Here is an 8,930-nt window from a genome sequence, read left to right as displayed (position 1 = left end):
CCATCAGGAATTTATATTCAAGAGAAATATAAATAGGAGTTGTCTAAATGTTTATGAATCCCATCTTTTTATCAATTTGCAAAACAGAAAACAGCCTCAAAACTTTCACTGTTGGAAAATAGTCTTTGCAACTAGAAGAGATGCTGACATTACCATCATACAAATCTGGTTTTCTATCTGGCTCCACCATGAGATAGTGCTGTGACTTTGACCAAGTCTCTGTCATTACTCCAGTGGAGACTAACAGCAGCCACCTCAAAGGGATGTTATTAGGATTAAACAAGGATGCTTCTGGCAGTTCTTGATCCAGCAGACACTAATAAGAGGCCTTCATCCAGTTCTGAGCAGTTATAAAGCCATATAACCTGACATTTATCGATAGATACTCCATTCATATAGATCTTGAATTTAGATAGTTCCCTTTCCTTGAACGCAAATTCTAGTAATATTTTCACTTGCAGCAACATCTCATCTCACTTTATACCATGCCTGAAAAATAGCAAAGGCACTGATTATTACCCCCATTTTGAAGTTAAGAAAGTGAGGCTCAGACAAGTTAAATAAATTGTGCACCCTTATCACCACAGCTAGAAAGCAAATATCCCAGGAGTTCTGAGTATGCTGAATACTTTATTCTTTCCAAATTCACAGTTTCTAGACAAATGAATTTGAAATACCCATGAGATTGACACTGTCAACTAAACAGCTAACTTTAAAAAAGGCTCTTAAGACAGGTGTTAAATAGGTCATCCAGAAAGAGAAACCCTGCAATTTATAGTAAGGAATACATATATTATTGGAAAGATAACCAACTCAGCAAAGAGCAATTGATAATAAGATAATGAGTTAAGATTAGACAGCAGTAGATGGAAGTTCTAGAAAGAGAAATTAATTTATTTATAAGGATTTTATAAACACATATGTGCCCCCCAAAAAGACAAAGTTATATCAATGCTGTTGAGCTAGGCTATAAAATAACATTTTTCTGATTAACACCATACTTGATACAACTCTTTCAGTGAAGCAAGATGAGGCCAGGTACATAATTCCTTATTAGCAATTTCAAAATCCAAAATGCTCTGGAAAAAAAAAGTTTTTTCCTAAGTTTGATACCAAAAACTAAATTGGTTAACTAGCATGAGGTTATCTCATGTAGTTGAGTATTCAAATGTTCCACATCAGAAATATTATGCTAGCTGATGCAGCACTCTCTAATCAATATTTCTGGGAAATTTAAAATTTTTCTTATACTTTTCATAATTTTAAAAATTCACATTGCTTTTATAATCAGGAAAATATTTTAGCTCATGCCTGAAATACCATGTAACATAGCCACCATATTATCTAATATCTGAAAACTTTTAAATTCTTAAATATATTTAGCTTTCAATGTTTCAGATAAGAACTTTCAGACCTATATGTATTACCATCTCCATTTTAAAACTGGAAAGTGACTCGGTCTTAAACTAGTTTTATTTTGCTTTGTTTCTAATAGTAACCTCAAGACAAGGATACTAAAAAATTAGTAGAGAGTTCTACTAAGCAAACAATCCATATGGGTGTCATTTTAGAAACTCCTTTTGTACATGGAAAAAAAACAACAGTAAATATCTATAAAACTAGGAGAAATTAGTTCAAAGAGGACTTAAATTATGTATAGAGTTCCCAAGGTTACATTTTAATGACTAGAACATGACTGCTAAAGAAAATGTTTTTTATCAAAACGTATTGTTCAAACCATTGACTTTGATGTAAAAGGAAGGTTTCAGCCAAGTCATCTGAGTAGTGTTCATAAGACATCCCAGACCATTTGCCTATATTTTCATCTCTACCTTGATATGTGCCCTGGGACCAACCAAGGATTCTAGACTTCTCCTCTCTTGAATAACTGCCTAGAGCTCAGTTTTGAGAGGAAAAGAGAAGTTACATCCTGCAAACAGCAGTATAAAAAGATCAAAGAAACCCACAAAATTCCTCTGTTTGAGGAAGATTTTTTAAAAAGAATTATGAGGCCTCTGAGAAGGGTTTAGATGGTTTCGAGTCTCTATAGCTCTGAATCATTTTGGGTTGTCACATGGAGGTGGGGGAGGAGCAAACTCCCAATGGTTTGCTGAAGGTCATCTGCTTCAGATCAAATTATTGGCTTCAAGCTTAGAAGTGAGGAACAAATCCCAAAGAGTGCCACGTTGAAAGAAAGAGGTGTATGTGCGACTTGGGACAGAGTGGAGGGGAGGGGGCGTTGGTCAGGGAAGACTGAATAGCTAAGGAAAGGATAGAGAAAGCATTACAACCTGAACCAAATTCAGCAGAGTTTCCTTTTAAAGCTAAAGATGAATCCTGCAAGAAACTCCTCCTGTTCCTCCACCACCCAGTAACCGACCTGCCCTGAGACAACCAACAGTGATGTTTCTCTGGCCTGGAACATCTTTCCTTCATCATTTTACTCCACTCATTCTTGAAGTCTCAGCCTGCAGTCCCTTCCTGCAGATAGCTAGCCTCAGCATACCCCCTCATCCTTCTTCACTATATTAGGTCTTCTGTAGACGTCCACAGCGCCTAGGATCCCCCATGAGAGTACTTACTTTTACTTTGTTATAAGTGTGTTTCTTCTGCTGCTCTGAAAGATATGACCTCCTTGAGGGCAGGGGTTATATTTATCTTGATCACCATTTTATTCCCAGCACCAAAGTGCCTAGTTCATAGTATTTGTTTCTCAAATACCTATTAAATAAATGAACAAACCAATTAATAAATTGGCTCCTGACTGCTTGGGGTTCATGGTGCATTTAAAGAAGTTACACACAGGCAAAAATGGATCTCACTGGAGTCTTTTAGGAACTGGTGAGACAGACTGGACTGTATAATTGGCCTTAAATGATGACTAGACCTTAAAGAAAAAGAGTTCTTCCCCCTTGTAAATGCAGGGGGGGAAACATGGAGTGGCAGCAGGAATATGCCTGGTATGTTCTGGAGCAGAGAAGAACATACCAATAGCTTGCCTGAAACAGAGGGTCTGTGTGTGGAAGTAAAAGGAGAAAATGTTTAAATTAAAGTAAGGACCAGTCACAGAGCATGGCAGTACCAAGCTAAAGTGTTTGAACTTTGCCCCATGGAAGTATATGTGGCCTGGGAATAAAACCTACAATTGAGCTATGGGGAGCTGATGGAGAGAATGGAGGCCAATTAGGAGTTGGTTTGGTCGTAAGGCAATGAGGCCATGAAGGTCTGGACTGAAAAGGTAAGAATGAACATGAAATGAGAGAAAATATTAAAAGTGTACAGAGTGACTAATTGGATACAGCTAAAAAAAATAGCAAGGTCTAATTAAGAAGTTAGTCTAAGAAGTTAGTTTAGCCCAGTCAACGTGGTTCAGTGGTTGAGCCTTGCCCTTTGAACCAGGAGGTCATGGTTCCATTCTAGGTCAGGACATAGGCCTGGGTTGCAGGCTCAATCCCTGGTAGGGGGTGGGCAGGATCAGTGATTCTCATCATTGATGTTTCTATTTCTGTTTCCCTTTCCCTTCCGCTCTGAAATCAATAAAAATATATATTAAAAAAGAAGTTAGCTTAAAGAAAGATTATAAAGAATAATAATAATGACAGCTATCAATTGCTGAGTGGGTGCCATATGCCAAAGCCCTTATATTTAATTTAATTTACACAATACCTTTTTTAAAATTTATCTTTATTGTTGAAAGTATTACAGATGTCCCCTCTTTTTCCCCATTGACCTCTTCTAGCCCACACCTACTCCCTGCCCCAGGCCTTCACCATCCAATTGTGTGTGTCCATGTGTTATGCATATATGCATATAAGTTCTTTGGTTAATCTCTTCTCACCCATCCACCTCCATCTTTCCTCTGAGATTTGACAGACTATTGCATGCTTCTATGTCTCTGGGTCTGTCTTCTTCATCAGTTTATTTTGTCCATTATATTTCACATATGAGTTAGATCATGTGATATTTGTCTTTCTCTGACTGGCTTATTTCACTTAGCATAAGACTCTCCAGGTACCTCCATGCTGCCTCAAAGGGTAAGAGACTCTTCCTTTTTACTGCTGCATAGTATTCCATGGTGTAAGTGTACCAAAGCCTTTTTATCCATTTATCTACTTATGGGCACTTGGGCTGTTTCCAAATCTTAGCTATTATAAATTGTGCTGTTATGAACATAGGGGTGCATATGTTCTTTCTGATTGGTGTTTCTGGTTTCTTAGGATATATTCCCAGAGGTGGGATCACTGGGTCAAATGGGAGTTCCATTTTTAATTTTTTAAGGAAACTCCACACTGTTTTCTATAGTGGCTGTGCCAGTCTGCATTCCCACCAGTAGGGTACTAGGATTCCATTTTCTCCACATCCTTATCATTTGTACATTTGTTGATAGTAGCCATTTTAACAGGTGTGAGATGATAAGTAATTATCGTTTTAATTTTCATCTCTCTGATGATTAGTGATGTTGAGCATTTTCTCATATGTCTCTTGGCCATCTGTATGTGAACTTTAGAGAAGTGTCTATTGAAGTCCTTTGCCCATTTTTATTGATTGGATAATTTGTCTTCCTTTTGGTAAGTTGTATGAGTTCTTTATACATTTTGGATTTTAACCCCTTATTAAATGTATCATTGGCAAATATGTTCTCCAATACAGTGGTTTCCCTTTACATTTTGTTGGTGATTTATTTTGCAGAGAAGTAGCTTTTTATTTTTACTTTGATGTAGTCCCATTTGTCTATTTTTTCTTTGTTTCTCCTGCCCTAGGAGATTAATTGGCAAACATATTGCTATGAAAGATGTCTGAGATTTTGCTGCCTATAGTTCCTTCTAAGATTTTTATGGTTTCATGACTTACATTTAAGTATTTTATCCATTATGAGTTTATTCTTGTGTATGGTGTAAGCTGGTGGTCTAGTTTCATTCTTTGCATGTATCTATCCAATTTTCCCAATACCATTTATTGAAGAGACTGTCTTCACTCCATTGTATGCTCTTGCCCACTTTGTCAAATATCAATTGAGTGTAATTACTTGGGCCAATTTCTGGGGTCTTTGTTCTGTTCCATTAATATATATACCTTTTCCTGCGCCAGTATAAGGCTGTTTTAAGTATAGTGACTTTGTAGTATAACTGGATATCTGGTATTGTGACTCCTCAAACTTTGTTCTTTGTTCTCAAGATTGCTGTGGCTATTTGAGGTCTTTTTTTGGTTCCATATAAATTTTTGGAGTATTTGTTCTAGATCTGTGAAATAGCCTTGTAATTTTTTAAAAATGTATTTTCATTGATTTCATAGAGGAAGGGAGAGGGAGGGAGAGAAACACTAATGAACGGAGAGAATCATCCATTGGCTGTCTCCTGCATGCCTCCAACTGGGAATTGAATCATGATATCCTGGTTCATAGATCAATGCTCAACCACTGATCCACACTGGCCAGGCACGATTGGTATTTTAATAGGGATTGCATTGAATCTATAGATTGCTTTAGGTGATATGGACATTTTAATGAAGTTGAATCTACAAATCCATAAAAATAGTAGATTCTTCTACTTGTTTATATCTCTTTCTGTCTATTTTATCAGTGTCCTGTAGTTTTCTGATTACAGGACTTTTACGTTCTTGGTTAAGTTTATTCCTATCTTAATTTTTTTGTTTCAGTGATTAATGGGATTATTTGTTTAGTTTATATTTCTGAGAATTCATTATTGGTGTATAAAAATGCCATTGATTGCTGGGTGTTAATTTTGTATCCTGCTACATTGCCAAATTCATTTATTAAATCTAGTAGTTTTCTGGTAAAGTCTTTAGGATTTTCAATGTACGGTATTATATCATTTGCAAATAACAGCAGTATTGCAGGAAGCCACCCACTGCCGATACTGTCATGAAGCGCACCAAGGAATGCGGGAGGCCAATGGACCTTGGGCATTAGCAGGGCTGATGCTAAGCATCTCATCTGTTGAGATAGTGGTGGCAACAAGGCAAATTCCCTAACCTGATAATCCTTTTACTGTTTACCAAACTTTACCTTTGATATGCCTGTATGCATTGCTAAAGGGCAAATGTGTATTCAAGTAAATAAAAAGTGGACCGGCCTGCGGTCAGTGTGCTCTTCACAAAAGAGACACCAGCTGGCCCCCACCTCTTAATAATTTATATTTCTTATCTAGTGTTTTCATTTGTTTTCATTTTCTCCTTCAGATCCTGAACCCAGCCATTCAGCTCACAACATTCTGGTTCCTGAAAAGGAGACTGGAGGAGAAGATTTGCCTGAGCAAAAAATGATTTGAAAAACTAAAAGTGGAAATTCACCGGGAAGGTGGGAAGTTCACCATGTACAGAGCTTATGCCAACTTTGGAGTCATGCAACTGTAAATGGACGGGGGCATTTTGGTTCAGCCAGGTTATAATGGGGCAGAATTCGAGTAAAGGGGGAAAACATTATTGTAGACTTTTGGCTTACATGCTCAAGGATAAAGGAATTAAGGTGTCAGAAGACATTCTCTTACAGTTTTTGCATATTATTATAAAACATAATCCTGATTTCCTGACAAGGGTACATTAGATGTTGAATGTTGGGAAAAAGTCAGTCAGAACTTGAAAATAGCTCATCGGCAGAGGAAAATATTGCCCCCAAATTGTTTCTCTTTGTGGAGCACGGTATTGCATTTGCTAGAACCTTTTAGAGAGACAAAAGAGGATAGACCCCCTTCCCTTACACCAGTGGTTCTCAACCTTCCTAATGCCACAACCCTTTAATACAGTTCCTCATGTTGTGGTGACCCCTAACCATAAAATTATTTTCATTGCTACTTCATAACTGTAATTTTGCTACTGTTATGAATCGTAATGTAAATATCTGATATGCAGGATGTATTTAGGTGACCCCTGTGAAAGGGTCGTTCGACCCCCAAAGGGGTCATGACCCACAGGTTGAGAACTGCTGCCTTATACCCTCCACTCCTAAAGAAGAGCAGAAAGAAAAATTTGAGGAGTGGCCTTCAAGTCCCCCTTCATCTCCATGTCCTGATCCTGAAATATTTAATTCGCTGCTAATAGAATCAACCTTGCAAAGAGCTATCTGAGAAGGATTAAAGGACATGACGGTGGAGGAGAGACTTGCTTTTCCTATTATACAGGTAGCTAATCCACATTTCCCAAATCAAGTAATAAGACAGCATGACAAATTTGACTTTAAGATGATAAAGGCCTTGCTTGAGAGCATAGTACAAAATGGTCCTACTGCTCCATTTACCAGAGAAATTATGACTAACATTTCTGAAGCATACCTACCTCCTTTCAATTGGTATTCTCTGGCCCGTGCAGCCCTGGATGGAGGAGATTACTTGCTATGGAAGGGAGAATTTTTAGAGAGATGTCAAGAGCAGACTCATGCTAATCGAGGGCAGAATGTTCAAATAACTTTTGAAATGTTAGTAGGACAAGGACAATACAGTGACTTGCAGAATCAGCTTGAGTATGTGCAACAACTTTATGAGCAGATTAGACTTTGTGGAAGAAAAGCCTGGTGGGCTTTACCAGCAAAAGGGGATCCTGAGGGAGCTTTTAGTAAGTGTATGCAGGGACCCATGGCATCATTTTCTGATTTTGTGGCTCGCCTCACTCAAGCAGTGAGACGACAAATACAACATGAAACAGCAGGAGACATTTTAATTTGGCAATTAGCCTATGAAAATGCCAATGCTGATTGTAAGAAATGTCTGACTCTGTTAAGAAAAAATGGTACCATTACAGAAATGATTTGAACATGTCAGGATGTGGGATCAGGCATTTTTCAAGCAAACTTACTACCTTCTGCTATAACGGCGGGGAGTAAAAAATGTTTTCATTGTGGAAGGCCAGGACATTTCAAAAAGGAGTGTAAGCAACCAAAAAGGACTCAGGGTGGAGCCCAAGGGAAAGGTGTGAGCATTCCGCCTCACCTTTCAATTCAAACAACACAGATCTAACCTCTTTATGTCCGAGATGTCAAAAAGAAAATCATTGGGCTAGTCAATATTGATCTAAATTTCATAGAAATGGGCAGCTGTTAAATTGAGACATAGGGAAAGGCCAACCACAGGGAAATGGCCAGGGGGGCTCCCCCCAGCCCCATCAACAACAGGGGTTTGCGTCCTGCGAGGCCCACAGTGGATTCCCTCATCGGAGCCACTCCAGGGAGCACAGACCTGGATCTCTACAGTGCAGTAGCAGTCACTTTGATCCCTGATATGGCTCAGCAAGCTGTTCCTACAGGAATTTGGGGGCCTGTACCACCAGGAACATTAGGATTAGTCTTAGGAAGGAGTGGAAATACTCTGAAAGGACTAACTGTTTTGCCTGGAGTCATAAATTCAGACTATGAGGGAGAAATCAAAGTAATACTAGAATGCAAACATATTATGCAAATTACTCCAGGACAAAGAATTGCCCAGCTCCTACTTCTACCTTATATTCAGCAAGGTGAAGTTATAAATAGGAAAAGAGGAATGCAAGGATGTAGAAGCTCAGATATCTATTAGATACATGAAATTAATAAAAACCCATCCTATGATTAATTTAAGAATAGAGGGAAAACTGTTTAAGGGTTTAGTAGACACTGGAGCAGATGTCAGTGTTATTAATAAAGAATTCTGGCCTCCAAATTGGTCCATGGTAGGAGTTATGGCCTCTATTATGGGGTCAGAGTTCCTGATAATACCCAACGTAGTGCTGCTATGTTAAAGTGGCAAGATAAGGAAGGACAAACAGGATGGTTTCAGCCCTACATAGTCTCTGGAACTGCAGTCAACTTATGGGGCCGGGATGTTTTAGAAGGTTTACAAACTTGTATTATTATTGCCAAGAGACAGCAATCAATCATTCAGATGGAATATCAAGCTAGTCAAGGCTTAGGAAAAAATAATCAGGGAATTAAAGAACCCATTCAAGCC

The sequence above is a fragment of the Myotis myotis genome, unplaced genomic scaffold (assembly GCF_014108235.1).
Source record: "Myotis myotis isolate mMyoMyo1 unplaced genomic scaffold, mMyoMyo1.p scaffold_m19_p_3, whole genome shotgun sequence".
Lineage (NCBI taxonomy): Eukaryota > Metazoa > Chordata > Mammalia > Chiroptera > Vespertilionidae > Myotis > Myotis myotis.
This window is presented reverse-complemented; position numbering follows the sequence as displayed.